Source organism: Anabrus simplex, chromosome 7 (genome assembly GCF_040414725.1).
Source record: "Anabrus simplex isolate iqAnaSimp1 chromosome 7, ASM4041472v1, whole genome shotgun sequence".
In the NCBI taxonomy this organism is placed as follows: domain Eukaryota; kingdom Metazoa; phylum Arthropoda; class Insecta; order Orthoptera; family Tettigoniidae; genus Anabrus; species Anabrus simplex.
In genome coordinates this window covers 239,052,316-239,069,228 of record NC_090271.1, presented here as the reverse complement: position 1 = coordinate 239,069,228, position 16,913 = coordinate 239,052,316, and the positions used below count along the sequence as shown (strand labels likewise).

The 16,913-nt window shown below is 45.7% G+C and overlaps 8 non-coding genes across 8 annotated transcripts; all 8 read left to right on the top strand.

The window, feature by feature from the left end:
* Positions 1–4,672: 4,672 nt before the first annotated feature.
* On the top strand, positions 4,673–4,745 carry TRNAK-CUU (transfer RNA lysine (anticodon CUU)). Its single transcript has one exon. It is a non-coding gene; the product is annotated as a tRNA-Lys (tRNA).
* Positions 4,746–4,817: 72 nt separating this feature from the next.
* TRNAK-CUU (transfer RNA lysine (anticodon CUU)) lies at positions 4,818–4,890 on the top strand. The gene has a single exon. It is a non-coding gene; the product is annotated as a tRNA-Lys (tRNA).
* A 1,084-nt stretch (positions 4,891–5,974) lies between these two features.
* Positions 5,975–6,047, top strand: TRNAN-GUU (transfer RNA asparagine (anticodon GUU)). The gene has a single exon. It is a non-coding gene; the product is annotated as a tRNA-Asn (tRNA).
* Positions 6,048–6,119: 72 nt separating this feature from the next.
* TRNAK-CUU (transfer RNA lysine (anticodon CUU)) lies at positions 6,120–6,192 on the top strand. The gene has a single exon. It is a non-coding gene; the product is annotated as a tRNA-Lys (tRNA).
* Positions 6,193–7,406: 1,214 nt separating this feature from the next.
* TRNAK-CUU (transfer RNA lysine (anticodon CUU)) lies at positions 7,407–7,479 on the top strand. Its single transcript has one exon. It is a non-coding gene; the product is annotated as a tRNA-Lys (tRNA).
* A 1,187-nt stretch (positions 7,480–8,666) lies between these two features.
* TRNAK-CUU (transfer RNA lysine (anticodon CUU)) lies at positions 8,667–8,739 on the top strand. The gene has a single exon. It is a non-coding gene; the product is annotated as a tRNA-Lys (tRNA).
* A 72-nt stretch (positions 8,740–8,811) lies between these two features.
* TRNAK-CUU (transfer RNA lysine (anticodon CUU)) lies at positions 8,812–8,884 on the top strand. The gene has a single exon. It is a non-coding gene; the product is annotated as a tRNA-Lys (tRNA).
* A 322-nt stretch (positions 8,885–9,206) lies between these two features.
* On the top strand, positions 9,207–9,279 carry TRNAK-CUU (transfer RNA lysine (anticodon CUU)). The gene has a single exon. It is a non-coding gene; the product is annotated as a tRNA-Lys (tRNA).
* The last annotated feature ends 7,634 nt before the right edge of the window (positions 9,280–16,913 follow it).

The window sequence follows — 16,913 nt, the reverse complement described above, 5'->3', positions numbered from 1 at the left end:
GCGGTACACCTCCACGCCGCTAATTTAAAATGTGCGCCAAGTGAAACTCCTCTGCTGGAGGAAGTCTGAACTTTATTGATGGTATTAATTTTCAAGTTTCTCAGAAGATGTCACTACGTGGAAAATTTGGAGTTTTTGAACTATGTCATTTTCGACGTATTTTTGTTTTGCTTGTAGTAAGAAGTGTGAACTTTCTCTTCTAGAGGACACTACTGAAGATCAACAATAGTGCACCCTAGTGCGGAGTGAAAGAACTGTTTTTTTTTTTGGAGAAATTTTTATTTCAAAAGTTTGTTTCTTGTTAAATTTCTTTCTGTTATTGCTTAAGTTGGCTGTATACCCCTCTCTTTCCCCTTGTTTTGTATTTAGCCTATCCCGAATTTCTTTAATTTATTTCTGACCAATTGAATGTAGCTTCCCCCAACTGGAATATGTTGCGGTATCCTACCCAATAAAAGTTTTTGTGGGAGGGTGTTCTCATTCCCCTAACGCCTCGAACCTCCGCGAGAGGATATATACTGCTGATTTTTGGGTCTCCGGGCCACTTCTGTTCCATCTTTCAGTGTGTAAAGTACATAGCAGGGGGCGGGAAGCGCCTCTTTCTTCGGCGACAGTCAACAACCAGGTAATGGCCGACTAATTACTTCTTTTCTTGCTTGCTCAGCAGTTTAACTTTCGGGGCGGGTCCGAAGTTTTTCCATTATGTAACCTTCCTTAAAATGTAAAGAAACTATCTTTCTATCTTTTAAACTACATATTGGGATAGAGAGTGCTTAACCCTCCCGAGCTCCCACTCATATTTTTTGAGGTGAACTTATATTTTTCTCAACCTATTCTTCTTCGACTTAATGTAAATTATTTCCTTATTAAGTCACCTCTTTAGTATGGGATTAGCCCTTGTATTAACGGCCTAGTGCCAAGTAGGTTTTAAACAAAGCGTATTAGGAGCGCAAGATCGCCTCCTCTCAAATTGTTATTTTAGAGGTCATGTAATTACCCTTTTTCATTTAATAGACCTCAGTAGGTTGGGTATTTTACCCCTGTGTCTATGTCCCGAGAGGACAACTTGAAGGTGGAGTTTGGTGTGGCCTTTGAGAGGCTTAAAGTTGAGAGCGAGTGCCTCTTTTCGAAAATTGAGTGTTGTATGCCTCGAGGAGGCTTTTCTGTGTAATTTGGAGCAAGTGCTCTGGGACATGAATGGGGTTTTCGGCCCCTCTGGTAAAACTTATTTTGGAGTAAGGTTGGGCTAATTGCCCTAGAAATGTGAATTCGGGGCTCGAAGCCCAAATCCTGTAATTATTGTAACTACCTTTTGACTTGCTACTCTGTACCTGCCATGCTTGTTATTTCTTTATTTTGAAAGAAAAATATAACCTTGTTAAATTTTAAATTAATTTTATTTTCGTAGCTTGAGACCTATTCACCACCCCGCACCTTCTTTCACGCATAACTACCGCAAAAACACGGTAACATTCATAATAAATAATCAAGACCTACATTCCCTCGCCCGGCTAGCTCAGTCGGTAGGGCGTGAGGATCTTAATCTCAGGGTCGTGAGTTCGGTCACACGCTGGGCGAGTTTTTCGCTCTCATCGAATACATGATCGTCTTACATGTTCTTAATAAGTAACCAATTCTGACATCGTACAGCGCGGTTAGCTTTGTCGGTAGAGCATGAGAGTATTAATCTCTCGCTCGAGGATTCTAGCCCCACCCTGGGCGAGATTTTTGCTCTCGTCGAATACATGATCGTCTAACATGATCTTAATAAGTAATCAATTCTGACATTCCACCGCCCGGCTAGCTCAGTCTGTAGAGCATGAAAATCCTTACCCTCCAAATGATCGGCTTGCATGTCCTTAATAAGTAATCAATTCTGACATTGCACCGCCCGGATAGCTCAGTCGGTTGAGCATGAAACTCTTAACCCTCTACATGATCGGCTTATATGTTCTTAAAAAGTAATCAAAAATGACATTGCACCGCCTGGCTAGCTCAGTCGGTTCAGCATGAGACTCTTAATCTCAGGGTCGTGGGTTCAAGACTCACCCTGGGCGAAAATTTTGCTCTCATCGAATACTTGATCGTCTAACATGTTCTTAATCAGTAATCAATTCTGACCTTGCACAGCCCGGCTAGCTCAGTCGGTAGAGCACGAGACTCATAATCTCAGGGACGTGAGTTCGACCACACGCTGTTCGAGTTCTTCGCTCTCATCCAATACATGATCGTCTTACTTGTCCTTAATAAGTAATCAATTCTGACATTGTACCGCCCGGATAGCTCAGTCGGTTGAGCATGAAACTCTTAACCCTCTACATGATCGGCTTATATGTTCTTAAAAAGTAATCAAAACTGACATTGTACCGCCCGGCTAGCTCAGTCGGTTAAGCATGAGACTCTTAACCTCAGGATCGTGGGTTCGATACTCACGCTGGGCGAAAATTTTGCTGTCATCGAATACATGATCGTCTTACATGTTCTTAATAAGTAATCAATTCTGACTTTCCACAGCCCGGCTAGCTCAGTCGGTAGAGCATGAGACTCTTAATCTCAGGGTCGTGGGCGAGAATTTTGCTCTCAACGAACACATGGTCGTCTTACATGTCTTTAATAAGTAATCTATTCTGACCTTGCAAAGACCGGCTCGCTCAGTCGTTAGAGCATGAGACCCTTAATCTAAGGGTCGTGGGTTCGTGCCCCACGCAGGGCGGTTTTCTCGCCGTCGTCTAACACATGACCTTCTTACATCTTTTTAATAAGTAAACAAGACCTATCTTACACAGCCAATCTAGCCCAGTCGGTAGAGCACGGAACTCATGTTCTCAGGGACGTGAGTTCGACCACACTCGTCGAATACATGATCGTCTTACATGTTCTTAATAAGTAACCAATTCTGACATCGTACAGCGCGGTTAGCTTTGTCGGTAGAGCATGAGACTATTAATGTCTCGCTCGAGCGTTCTAGCCCCACGCTGGGCGAGATTTTTGCTCTCGTCGAATACATGATCGTCTAACATGATCTTAATCATCATCATCATCATCTGTTTACCCTCCAGGTTCGGATTTTCCCTCGGACTCAGCGAGGGATCCCACCTCTACCGCCTCAAGGGCAGTGTCCTGGAGCTTCAGACCCTTGGTCGTGGGATACAACTGGGGAGTATGACCAGTACCTCGCCCAGGCGGCCTCACCTGCTATGGTGAACAGGGGCCTTGTAGGGGGATGGGAAGATTGGAAGGGATAGGCAAGGATGAGGGAAGGAAGCGGCCGTGGCCTTAAGTTAGGGACCATCCCGGCATTCGCCTGGAGGTGAAGTGGGAAACCACGGAAAACCACATCGAGGATGGCTGAGGTGGGAATCGCATCCACCTCTACTCAGTTGGCCTCCCGAGGCTGAGTGGACCCCGTTCCAGCCCTCGTACCACTTTTCAAATTTCGTGGCAGAGCCGGGAATCGAACCCGGACCTCCGGAGGTGGCAGCTAATCACGCTAACCACTACACCACAGAGGCGGCGTACATGATCTTAATAAGTAATCAAGTAATCAATTCTGACATTGCACCGCCCGGCTAGCTCAGTCTGTAGAGCATGAAAATCCTTACCCTCTAAATGATCGGCTTGCATGTCCTTAATAAGTAATCAATTCTGATATTGCACCGCCCGGATAGCTCAGTCGGTTGAGCATGAGACTCTTAATCTCAGGGTCGTGGGTTCAAGACTCACGCTGGGCGAAAATTTTGCTCTCATCGAATACTTGATCGTCTAACATGTTCTTAATCAGTAATTAATTCCTACCTTGCACAGCCCGGCTAGCTCAGTCGGTAGAGCACGAGACTCTTAATCTCAGGGTCATGGGTTCGTGCCCCACGCAGGGCGGTTTTCTCGCCGTCATCTAACACATGATCTCCTTACATGTTTTTAATAAGTAAACAAGACCTATCTTACACAGCCAATCTAGCCCAGTCGGTAGAGCACGAGACTCATGATCTCAGGGACATGAGTTCGACCACACTCGTCGAATACATGATCGTCTTACATGTTCTTAATAAGTAACCAATTCTCACATTGCGCAGCCCGGGTAGCTCAGTCGGTAGAGCATGAGACACTTAATCTCAGGGTCGTGGGTTCAAACCAACGCTGGGCGAGAATGTTGCTCTCATCGAACACATAATCTTCTTACATGTTCTTAATAAGTAATCAGTTCTGACCGTGCAGAGCCCGGCTAGCTCAGTCGGTAGAGCATGAGACTCTTAACGTTGGGGTCGTGGGTTCGACCCCACGATGGGCGATTTTTCGCACACAGGTAATAGATGATCGCCTTTCATGTTCATATTAATTAATCAAGACCTACAACCCACCGCCAGGCTAGCTCAGTCGGTAGGGCATCAGGCTGTTAATGTCCTTAATAAGTAATCAATTCTGACATTGCACAGCCTGGCTAGCTCAGTCGGTAGAGCATGAAACACGTAACCCTCTACATGGACGGCTTACATGATCTTAACAAGTAATCAAAACTGAAATTGCGCCGCCCGGCTAGCTCAGTCGGTTGAGCATGATACTCTTAATCTCAGGATCGTGGGTTCGAGACTCACGCCGGGCGAAAATTTTGCTCTCATTGAATACATGATCGTCTAACATGTTCTTAATCAGTAATCAATTCTGACCTTGCACAGCCCGGCTAGCTCAGTCGGTAGAGCATGAGACTCTTAATCTCAGGGTCGTGGGTTCGAGCCCCACGCTGGGCGAGAATTTTGCTCTCATCGAACACAAGGTCGTCTTACATGTTTTTAATAAGTAATCTATTCTGACCTTGCACAGCCCGGCTAGCTCAGTCGGTAGAGCATGAGACTCTTAATCTCAGGGTCGTGGGTTCGAGCCCCACGCTGGGCGAGATTTTCGCACACAGCTAATAGATGATCGCCTTACTAGTTCATAATAAGTAATCAAGACCGATATTCCATCGCCCGGCTAGCTCAGTCGGAAGGACATGTGGCTCTTAATCTCAGGGTCCTGGGGTCGACACCCACGCCGGCCAATTTTGTCGCTGTCATTTAACACATGATCGCCTTACATGTTCTTAATAAGTAAACAAGACCTATGTTACACAGCCCGGCTAGCCCAGTCGGTAGAGCACGAGACTCATAATCTCAGGGACGTGAGTTCGACCACACGCTGTTCGACTTTTTTGCTCTCATCGAATATATGTTCGCATTGCATGTTCTAAATAATTAATCAATTCTGATATTGCACAGCCCGGCTAGCTCAGTCGGTAGAGCATGAGACTCTTAATCTCATGGACGTGAGTTCGACCACACACTGGACGAGTTTTTCGCTCTCATCGAATACATGATCGTCTTACATGTTCTTAATAAGTAATCAATTCTGACATTGCACAGCCCGGCAAGCTCAGTCGGTACAGCATGAGACTCTTAACCTCAGGGTCGTGGGTTCGAGCCCCACGCTGGGCGAGAATTTTGCTCTCATCGAACACATGATCGTCTTACATGTTCTTAATAAGTATTCTATACGGGCCTTGCACAGCCCGGCTAGCTCAGTCGGTAGAGCATGAGACTCTTAGTCTCAGGGTCGTGGGTTCGAGCCCCACGCTGGTTGAGTTTTTCGCACACAACTAATAGATGATAGTCTTACATGTTCATAATAAGTAATCAAGACCTTCATTCCACCTCCCGGCTAGCTCAGTCGGTAGGGCATGAGGCTCTTACTCCCAGGGTCGTGGGTTCGACAACCACGCCGGCCAATTTTGTCGCTGTCATCTAAGACATGATCGTCTTACATGTTCTTAATAAGAAAACAAGACCTATGTTACACAACCCGGCTAGATCAGTCGGTAGAGCACGAGACTCATAATCTCAGGGACGTGAGTTCGACCACACGCTGTTCGAGTTTTTTGCTCTCATCGAATATATGATCGCATTACATGTTCTAAAAAATTAATCATTTCTGATATTGCACAGCCCGGCTAGCTCAGTCGGTAGAGCATGAGACTGTTAATCTCAGGGTCGTGGGTTCGAGCCCCACGCTGGGCGAGAATTTTGCTCTCCTCGAACACATGATCGTCTTACATGTTCCTAATAAGTATTCTATACTGACCTTGCACAGCCCGGCTAGCTCAGTCGGTAGAGCATGAGTCTCTTAATCTCAGGGTCGTGGGTTCTAGCCCCACGCTGGGCGAGTTTTTAGCACACAACTAATAGATGATCGCCTTACATGTTCATATTAATTAATCAAGACCTACAACCCACCGCCGGGCTAGCTCAGTCGGTAGGGCATCAGGCTGTTAATGTCCTTAATAAGTAATCAATTCTGACCGTGCAGAGCCCGGCTAGCTCAGTCGGTAGAGCGTGAAACTCTTAACCCTCTACATGGTCGGCTTACATGATTCTTAATCTCAGGGTCGTGGGTTCGAGCCCCACTCTCGGCGAGAATTTTGCTCTCATCGAACACATGATCGTCTTACATGTTCTTAATAAGTATTCTATACTGGCCTTGCACAGCCCGGCTACCTCAGTCGGTAGAGCATGAGACTCTTACTCTCAGGGTCGTGGGTTCGACAACCACGCCGGCCAATTTTGTCGCTGTCATCTAAGACATGATCGTCTTACATGTTCTTAATAAGTAAACAAGACCTATGTTACACAGCCCGGCTAGGCCAGTCGGTAGAGCACGAACCTCATAATCTCATGGACGTGCGTTCGACCACACGCTGGACGAGTTTTTCGCTCTCATCGAGTACATGATCGTCTTACATGATCTTAATAAGTAATCAATTCTCACATTGCCCAGCCCGGCAAGCTCAGTCGGTACAGCATGAGTCTCTTAACCTCAGGGTCGTGGGTTCGAGCCCCTCGAAGGGCGGGAATTTTGCTCACATCGAACACATAATCGTCTTAGATGTTCTTAATAAGTAGTCAATTCTGATCGTGCAGAGCCCGGTTAGCTCAGTCGGTAGAGCGTGAGACTCTTAACCACGGGGTCGTGGGTTCGAGCCCCACGATGGGCGAGTTTTTGGCACACAGGTAATAGATGATCGCCTTACATGTTCATATTAATTAATCAAGACCTACAACCCACCGCCGGGCTAGCTCAGTCGGTAGGGCATCAGGCTGTTAATGTCCTTAATAAGTAATCAATTCTGACCGTGCAGAGCCCGGCTAGCTCAGTCGGTAGATCATCAAACTCTTAACCCTCTACATGGTCGGCTTACATGATCTTAATAAGCAATCAATACTGACATTGCACCGCCCGGCTAGCTCAGTCGGTTCAGCATGAGACTCTTAATCCCAGGGTCGTGGGTTCAAGACTCACGCTGGGCGAATATTTTGCTCTCATCGAATACTTGATCGTCTAACATGTTCTTAATCAGTAATCAATTCTGACCTTGCCCAGCCCTGCTAGCTCAGTCGGTAGAGCACGAGACTCTTAATCTCAGGGTTGTGGGTTCGTGCCCCACGCAGGGCGGTTTTCTCGCCGTCATCTAACACATGATCTTCTTACATGTTTTTAATAAGTAAACAAGACCTATCTTACACAGCCAATCTAGCCCAGTCGGTAGAGCACGAGACTCATGATCTCAGGGACATGAGTTCGACTACACTCGTCGAATACATGATCGTCTTACATGTTCTCAATAAGTAACCAATTCTGACATTGCGCAGCCCGGGTAGCTCAGTCGGTAGAGCATGAGACTCTTAATCTCAGGGTCGTGGGTTCAAGCCAACGCTGGGCGGAAATTTTGCTCTCATCGAATACATGATCGTCTAACATATTCTTAATCAGTAATCAATTCTAACCTTGCACAGCCCGGCTAGCTCAGTCGGTAGAGCATGAGGCTCTTAATCTCAGGGTCGTGGGTTCGTGCCCCACGCAGGGCGGTTTTCTCGCCGTCATCTAACACATGATCTTCTTACATGTTTTTAATAAGTAAACAAGACCTATCTTACACAGCCAATCTAGCCCAGTCGGTAGAGCAAGAGACTCATGATCTCATGGACATGAGTTCGACCACACTCGTCGAATACATGATCGTCTAACATATTCTTAATCAGTAATCTATTCTGACCTTGCAGAGCCCGGCTAGCTCAGTCGGTAGAGCATGAGTCTCTTAACCTCAGGGTCGTGGGTTCGAGCACCACGCAGGGCGAGTTTTTCGCACACAGCTAACACATAATCGTTTTTCATGTTCATAATAAGTAACCAAGACCTACATTCCACCGCCCGGCAAATCCGTCGGTAGGACATGAGACCCTTAATCTCAGGCTCGAAGGTTGGAGCCTCACGCTGGGCGAGTTTTTCGCAGGAAGCTAATAGATGATCGTCTTACATGTTCATAATAAGTAATCAAGACCTACATTCCACCGCCCGGTTACCTTAGTCGGTACGGCATGAGGCTCTTAATCTCAGGGTCGTGGGTTCGACACCCACGCTGGCCAATTTTGTCGCTGTCATCTAACACATGATCGCCTTACATGTTCTTAATAAGTAAACAAGACCTATGTTACACAACCCGGCTAGATCAGTCGGTAGAGCACGAGACTCATAATCTCAGGGACGTGAGTTCGACCACACGCTGTTCGAGTTTTTTGCTCTCATCGAATATATGATCGCATTACATGTTCTAAAAAATTAATCATTTCTGATATTGCACAGCCCGGCTAGCTCAGTCGGTAGAGCATGAGACTCTTAATCTCAGGGTCGTGGGTTCGAGCCCCACGCTGGGCGAGAATTTTGCTCTCCTCGAACACATGATCGTCTTACATGTTCTTAATAAGTATTCTATACTGACCTTGCACAGCCCGGCTAGCTCAGTCGGTAGAGCATGAGTCTCTTAATCTCAGGGTCGTGGGTTCTAGCCCCACGCTGGGCGAGTTTTTAGCACACAACTAATAGATGATCGCCTTACATGTTCATATTAATTAATCAAGACCTACAACCCACCGCCGGGCTAGCTCAGTCGGTAGGGCATCAGGCTGTTAATGTCCTTAATAAGTAATCAATTCTGACCGTGCAGAGCCCGGCTAGCTCAGTCGGTAGAGCGTGAAACTCTTAACCCTCTACATGGTCGGCTTACATGATTCTTAATCTCAGGGTCGTGGGTTCGAGCCCCACTCTCGGCGAGAATTTTGCTCTCATCGAACACATGATCGTCTTACATGTTCTTAATAAGTATTCTATACTGGCCTTGCACAGCCCGGCTACCTCAGTCGGTAGAGCATGAGACTCTTAATCTCAGGGTCGTGGGTTCGAGCCCCACGCTGGGCGAGTTTTTCGCACACAACTAATAGATCATCGTCTTACATGTTCATAATAAGTAATCAAGACCTACATTCCACCAACCGGCTAGCTCAGTCGGTAGGGCATGTGGCTCTTACACTCAGGGTCGTGGGTTCGACAATCACGCCGGCCAATTTTGTCGCTGTCATCTAAGACATGATCGTCTTCATCATCATCATCTGTTTACCCTCCAGGTTCGGTTTTTCCCTCGGACTGAGCGAGGGATCCCACCTCTACCGCCTCAAGGGCAGTGTCCTGGAGGTTCAGACTCTCGATCGGGGGATACAACTGGGGAGTATGACCAGTACCTCGCCCAGGCGGCCTCACCTGCTATGCTGAACAGGGGCCTTATGGAGGGATGGGAAGATTGGAAGGGATAGGCAAGGAAGAGGGAAGGAAGCGGCCGTGGCCTTAAGTTAGGTACCATCCCGGCATTCGCCTGGAGGAGAAGTGGGAAACCACGGAAAACCACTTCCAGGATGGCTGAGGTGGCAATCGAACCCACCTCTACTCAGTTGACCTCCCGAGGCTGAGTGGACCCCGTTCCAGCCCTCGTACCACTTTTCAAATTTCGTTGCAGAGCCGGGAATCTAACCCGGGCCTCCGGGGGTGGCAGCTAATCACGCTAACCACTACACCACAGAGGCGGACCATGATCGTCTTACATGTTGTTAATAAGTAAACAGGACCTATGTTACACAGCCCGGCTAGGCCAGTCTGTAGAGCACGAACCTCATAATCTCATGGACGTGAGTTCGACCACACGCTGGACGAGTTTTTCGCTCTAATCGAATACATGATCGTCTTACATGTTCTTTGTACCGTGCGGTACACCTCCACGCCGCTAATTTAAAATGTGCGCCAATTGAAACTCCTCTGCTGGAGGAAGTCTGAACTTTATTGACGGTATTAATTTTCTACTTTCTCAGAAGATGTCACTACCTGGAAAATTTGGAGTTTTTGAACTGTGTCATTTTTGATGTGTTTTTGTTTTGCTTGAAGTAAGAAGTGTGAACTTTCTCTTCTAGAGGACACTACTGAAGATCAACAATAGTGCACCCTGGTGGGAAGTGAAAGAACTGTGTTTTTTGGAGAAAATGTAATTTCAAAAGTTTGTTCTTTGCTAAATTTCTTTCAGTCATTAGTTAAGTTGGCAATATTAACCCTTTCTTTCCCCTTGTTTTGTATGTATCCAATCCCGAATTTCTTCAATTTATTTCTGACCAATCCGAGGTATCTTCCCCCAACTTGAATATGTTGCTGTATCCTACCCAATAAAGTGATTGTGGGCGGGTGTTTTCTTTCCCCTAACGCCTAGAACCTTCCGCGAGGGTATATAAACTGCTGATTTTTGGGTCTCTGCGCCACTTCTGTTCCATCTTTCAGTGTGTAAAGTACATAGCAGGGGGCGGGAAGCGCCTCTTTCTTCGGCAGCGGTCAACAACAAGGTAATGGCCAATTAATAACTTCTTTCTTTGCTAGCTCAGCAGTTTAACTCTCGGGGCGGGTCCGAAGCTTTTTCATTATGTAACCTACCTTAAAATGTAAAGAAACTTGTATCTATTTCATCTTTTTAAACTGCATATCGGGATAGAGAGTGCTTAACCCTCTCGAGCTCCCAATCATATTGTTTTGAGGTGAACTTATTTTTCTCAACCTATTCTTCGTTAATATAATGTAAATTGTTCTTTTCTGAAGTCACCTCTGTATTATGGGATTAGCCCTTGCTTTAAAGGCCTAGCGCCAAGTAGGTTTTAAATAAAGTGTATTAGGAGTGCGGAGAGCCTCCTTTCAAGTTGGTATTTTAGAGGCCATATAATTAACCTTTTCTCACTTAATAGGCCTCAGTAGATTGGGTATTTTACCCCTGTGTTTATGTCCGTTGAGGACAGCTTGAAGGTGGAGTTTGGTGTGGCCTGGGAGAGGCTTAAAGTTGAGAGCGAGTTTTTTTTTTTTTTTTTTTTTTGAAAACTGTGTGTTGTATGCCTCGAGGAGGCTTTACTGTGTAATTTGGAGCAAGTGCTCCAGGGTTTGATTGGGGTCTTCCGCCCCGTTGTTGAAATTTGTATATCCCAAAGTTGGGCTAGTTGCTCAAGAATTGTGTTTTCAGGGCTCGATGCCCAAATCCTGTAAAGACTGTAAGTGTACCTTGTCGTTTTGCTAATCCGTACCTGCCATTCTTGTTATTTCTGAATTTTGGAAAGAAAATATAACCTTGTTAAATTTTACATTAACTTTGATTCCGTAGTTTGAGACCCGTTCACGCCCGCACCTTCTTTCACCTCTACCTACCGCTAAAACACGGTAACAAGTGGTAGCAGAGCGTGGTTGAATGGGTCTCATTTTAGCCCCTTTTGACGGCTAAACATTATTTTGTTCCGAACTCTAACAATTTTCTCAGTTGCTGGAATTTTTTTTTTTGATTTTTTCAAAATTGTTCTGTAATCATGCCCGGCCCTCGCGATGTTCTCCATCTTAACTATTTGCGCAAGGAGGAGTTGATCTATGAGTTAACTATCAGAAATGTGCAATCTGGAGGCACGGTTGCAGTAGACACCAACAAGCTTAGAGAGTCCCTTGAATTGCCCATTTCCATCCCCAATTTGGGAGAGAAAGAAATTGACGACTCTCTTTCCACGATCACGGAGAATATTACTGGGCTAGCTTCTGTAGTTAGTTTTTTTGATGAAAATGATCCTTCTCCTAATCAAATTAAGCGTGTGCAAGCTAGGCTGTTTCATTTTTCAAATAGAGTTAATGATCTGTTGTCTCTAAAGTTGAATGACGTTCAGAAGAAGGAAGCTAGTACGCTGCCTGAAAATATGTCCGAATTATCTAGCAAGGTCACTCAATTGTTAACGGGGGAGGTTCCGCCCAAAAGCGATCTACCCACCACAGTGAATGCAGGTAGTGAGGAAGAGCCTCCTAAGGGAGAAGCAACAAGGAAAACCGTTGCTGCTCAAACTATTTCTGCCCCATTAGACAACGAGTCTGAACGTCGTAACTCATTGACTAATGTACGTTCTGAATTAACTTCCTTGCCACTTAAACCTTTACCGACTATGTCACCTGGGTTCAGTAGTTTGCCCCATCCATTGGCAATGTTGCTCAGGGGTATCTCTAAGTTTTCAGTTAATACCACTAGTGAAGTAATTTCATTTTTAAGATTTCTAGTTGAATTTCAGGATCATGCCCTGGTGTTTTCTCTTTCTCCATGTCAAATTTTGCAAATGATCTATCCTTATGCAATTGGTATTCTCTCTGATAAAATAGTAAGAGCCATAGCTGAACAGTCATCTATTGAAGATTTTCATGCACACTTGCTTGCAAATTTTATTCCCGCCCGCGCGAGGTCATCTCTGATTCAGAGAAGTACTATTACCGTGTACAACGCCTGGATGAAAACTTGGCCGATTTCATACAGGACATTAAGTTTTATACTAGGGTGTTTGCTCTTCACTTTCCTGAGGATCAGATCGTACAAGCCATTGTAGAAGGCATTTCACCACCCTATAGGTCATATTTGTGTTTCGCGGCGTGCCCGCAAACCTTCTCCGAACTTGAAGTGTTGGCCGTCTCAGCGGAAGGAGTGAGATACGCCGATTCCTTGCGTGTTGCGAAAGAACCCCCGCCCTCCTTTAGTAATACTCGGCCTCCACCTCGCCGATCAGTCACACCCCGTAAATGTTATGCTTGCGGGTCGCCTGACCATCTTCGCAATAAGTGTCCACTGATCAAGTCGAGTGTGACAAGGAATGGGGCTGGTTCATCACAAGGCTGTTTTAAATGTGGGGCTTTCTCACATATCGCCAAGAATTGCCCAAACTCAAATAGCACCCCCTCCTGCTCAACTTCTGGTGCAAATTCCACCAATGCCAATAATAAAATGTGACTAGCGGTTTCGGCTGAGTCGACTAAGTCTGCTTCCCAAGGCTCAGCCCCTGACAAAAAGGTCGTGAATTCAGGGAACGATCTGTCTTCAAATTCATCTTTTGAATGCCCTAAAGAATGTCTTAGTATTGCGGCGGATACCCCCGCACCTGTTCCTTTTCTTAAGATTGAGTTAAATAATGAACCTGTAACAGCTCTCTTAGATTCAGGCAGTGTTTGTTCGATTACTTCGGCTGAATGGTATTCTAAATTGAAATCTGTTTGTAAACTACCTGACTATGTCTCATCCACTGTTCAATATGTTTCGGCTAATTCATCCCCATTAGAAATTCTAGGTTCCGTACAGGTCAAAATTCGTATTTTTAAATTTACATGGAAAATCAAACTGTTTGTGGCTAAGCACTTGTCTTGCCCCATCATACTGGGAGCGGACTTCATTTCTCACACTGGTCTCGTGCTCGATCTCCAGAGTAGGTCGTGCACATTCAAGTTTGCGTCCAATTGTAAAATTCCCTTGTTAAAGTGTAACTCTGTATCATGTTCATCTATTTCGCCTACCCAGGATGAGATGTTGTTAGACCTTAGACATCTACCTGAGGAGCAGGCTGATAGTATTCGTAAATTATGTCAGTCATTTCCTGAGATGTTCTCGGATACTCTTGGTGTTACTGACCTTATTGAATACAAAATTGAGGTCACGGATTCGATTCCTGTCCGTTTTCCTCCATATAGGCTATCTCCACCTAAAATGAAGGCATTGAAAGAAATCATCGATCAAATGTTGAAGGATGGTATTATTAGGCCCTCTAAGTCGGCGTATGCTTCGCCTATTTTTCTAGTCCCGAAACCCCAAGGAGGCTTCAGGCCTGTCATTGATTATAGGGCTCTCAATCGGAAGGTGGTGTTACAATCTGTGCCCCTTCCCGACCTTCATTCTTGTTTTTCATGGTTCCGTAAGGCCAAGTTCTTTACTATCTTGGATTTGAATCAGGCCTATAATCAAATTCTCCTTGCCGAAGAGTCTAAACATCTTACAGCGTTTGCCACGGACTGGAACTTATACGAATACAACCGCGTGCCTTTCGGGCTCCCCACGGGAGCAGCTGTACTCACTAGGCTACTAGATAGGGTCTTCTCCGACATCAAATTTGAGTACTTATATCACTACTTGGATGATGTCGTCGTATTTTCAGAGACTTTTGAAGAACATCTAGATCATCTGCGAGAAGTTCTCGATCGCCTTCGTAAGGCTGGGTTAACTGTCAAGTTGTCCAAGGTTGCCTTTGCTAAGCCCTCTATGTCATTCCTAGGGCATATTGTGTCACCTGATGGTGTAGCAGTCGATCATTCTAGAACACAGGCCATCCGTGATTTTAAACCTCCCAAGGACATTAAAGGTATCGCCAGGTTCATTGGTATGGTGAATTTCTTCAGGAAGATTATTCCTAACTTTGCTAATAGAGCGGCGCCCTACAACCTTCTTCGTAGGAAAGGCATCAAATTCGAGTGGGGACCTTCTCAACAAGCCGCTTTTGAAGATCTTAAATTAGCTCTCTGTAATGCCCCTGTACTTGCTATGCCTGATTTCTCGAAGAAATTCATCGTCCAAACCGATGCGTCGTCGTCAGCAGTAGCGGCAGTCCTTCTTCAAGAGACTGAATTAGGGAGGCGACCCATCGCCTATGCATCTAGGACTCTATCGGCTCAAGAAGCCAAGTATTCCATCTATGAGCTCGAAGGTTTGGCAGTCTTATTCGCCTTAGAAAAGTTCCGTCTCTATCTGGAACACGTCAAATTCGACCTGGAGACAGATAATCAAGCTTTAAGCTGGGTCTTAGGTAGGCCGCGTCGTACTGGTCGTATAGCCCGTTGGGCCATCCGTATTTCTGCCTTCCAATTCGATGTCAGGCATATCAGAGGTACTGAAAATGTTGTTGCTGATGGACTCAGCCGTATGTTTTCCAACGACGTCGAGACCCATGAACCGGTCGACAGTTCATCACCTCCCGAGTCCATACTATTTGATGTTAATGCCATCTTAACAGATGCTCCCATGCTCTTTAGGGATATCGAGAAATACCAACGTGAAGATCCGACGCTGGCTCCGATAATGGAAACCCTTTCTTCTGGGGAACATGTTGTCCCTTATGTTCTGAGGAATGGTGTTTTATGTTGCCCTTCGAGGCATGATAAGATGATGAAAGTTGTCGTTCCAGCTGTTCTTGTACCTATGATCTTCAAATACTATCATGAGACCCCATTGGGCGGGCATCTCGGAATCTTTAAAACTCGTGAAAAGATTCGTGAAAGGTTCATTTGGAAAGGTATGGACGGTGAAATCCGTGAACTTGTAAAAGCTTGTAAATCTTGTTTGCTTAGTAAACCCACCATGTCCACCAAGGTAGGCCTTCTGTCTTCGCATCAAGCGTCGCGCCCCATGGAACGCCTGTATATTGATTATGTAGGACCCTTCCCCCAGTCAAAGGGAAATGCCAACAAGTTCATCTTTGTATGCGTAGATGGCTTTACAAGATTTTCCTGGTTATTTCCGACTAAGCTGGCTACCGCTCAGTCCACCATTACTTGCTTAAATTCTATTTTTGCTTCTTTTGGTCCGTGCCAATATATTGTATCTGACAATGCTAAGGCTTTTACATCTAATTTATTTCGTAAATTCTGCTTTGACTTGTCCATCTCTCATGTAACTACTTCTGCTTATTACCCTCAACCGTCTCTGGCTGAACGGGTTAATCGTAATCTCAGGTCCGCGCTTATTGCCTATCATCATGAAGATCATTCCAGGTGGGACACGTCCCTGCATTGGTTAGCCTTTGCTTTGAATTCGGCGGTTCATGAATCACATAAATTTACTCCAGCCTCTTTGATGTTCAAGTTTGTTCCCAACACGCCGCTCTCTAACCTCTGGTCTCTGAGTGACATTCTACCCGAGACAATAGATCCAGATAATATTAAAGATCTTTGGAAGAAGGCTAAAGCCAATCTTAAAGTCTCTCATGAAAAGGTTAGGGAAAGGTATGATCGTGGACGGAGACCCACCCCTTTGAAGGTAGGTGACCAAGTTATGGTCAAGAACTTTGTTCCCGCGGGCAAGCTTGCCCCCAGATTTCATGGGCCTTGTATAATTCTCGATTTCCTTACGCCGGTCACATTATTATTAAGTAATCCAGCCACCGAGAGGATATTTAGGGTTCACCTGTCAGAGGTGAAACCAGTGTAAATTTTGTGTCAACTTGCTTCATATATTTTGAAAGGAATATGAAGGTTATATTTTTTGAGTTTCACTTTTAAGGCATTCTGCCCCTTCTATGATATTTGGTTTCATATTTAAGCATTTTGTAAACCCTCCCCGCGCCGTTAAACTGCCATTCTGTCCTTACCACGGCCATTACCACGCTCCCGTCTCCTGCTATACACACTGTGGCTTGCTTCTATTAAATGCCATGGATATCTGCACGCCGCTGGCCCCTCAACCTCTCCACCTAGCCTGTGCCCTCAAAAAAGATGATGGTCCAACAATATTCTGCCGCCTAGCTTTAATGTTTCAGTGCCCCCGCAGCCGCGCAGCGCTGTGCCGCGACTGGGTTCGAGGACGGGCCCCCTCGGCCCCAGCGAGGACGACATGTGCACGGCGAGCCGGAGCTCTCCTCCCGGCCCAGGTTGATGTGCGGCGCACGACCTGCTACTTGCCCGCAGCCTGTATGTCTTCACCG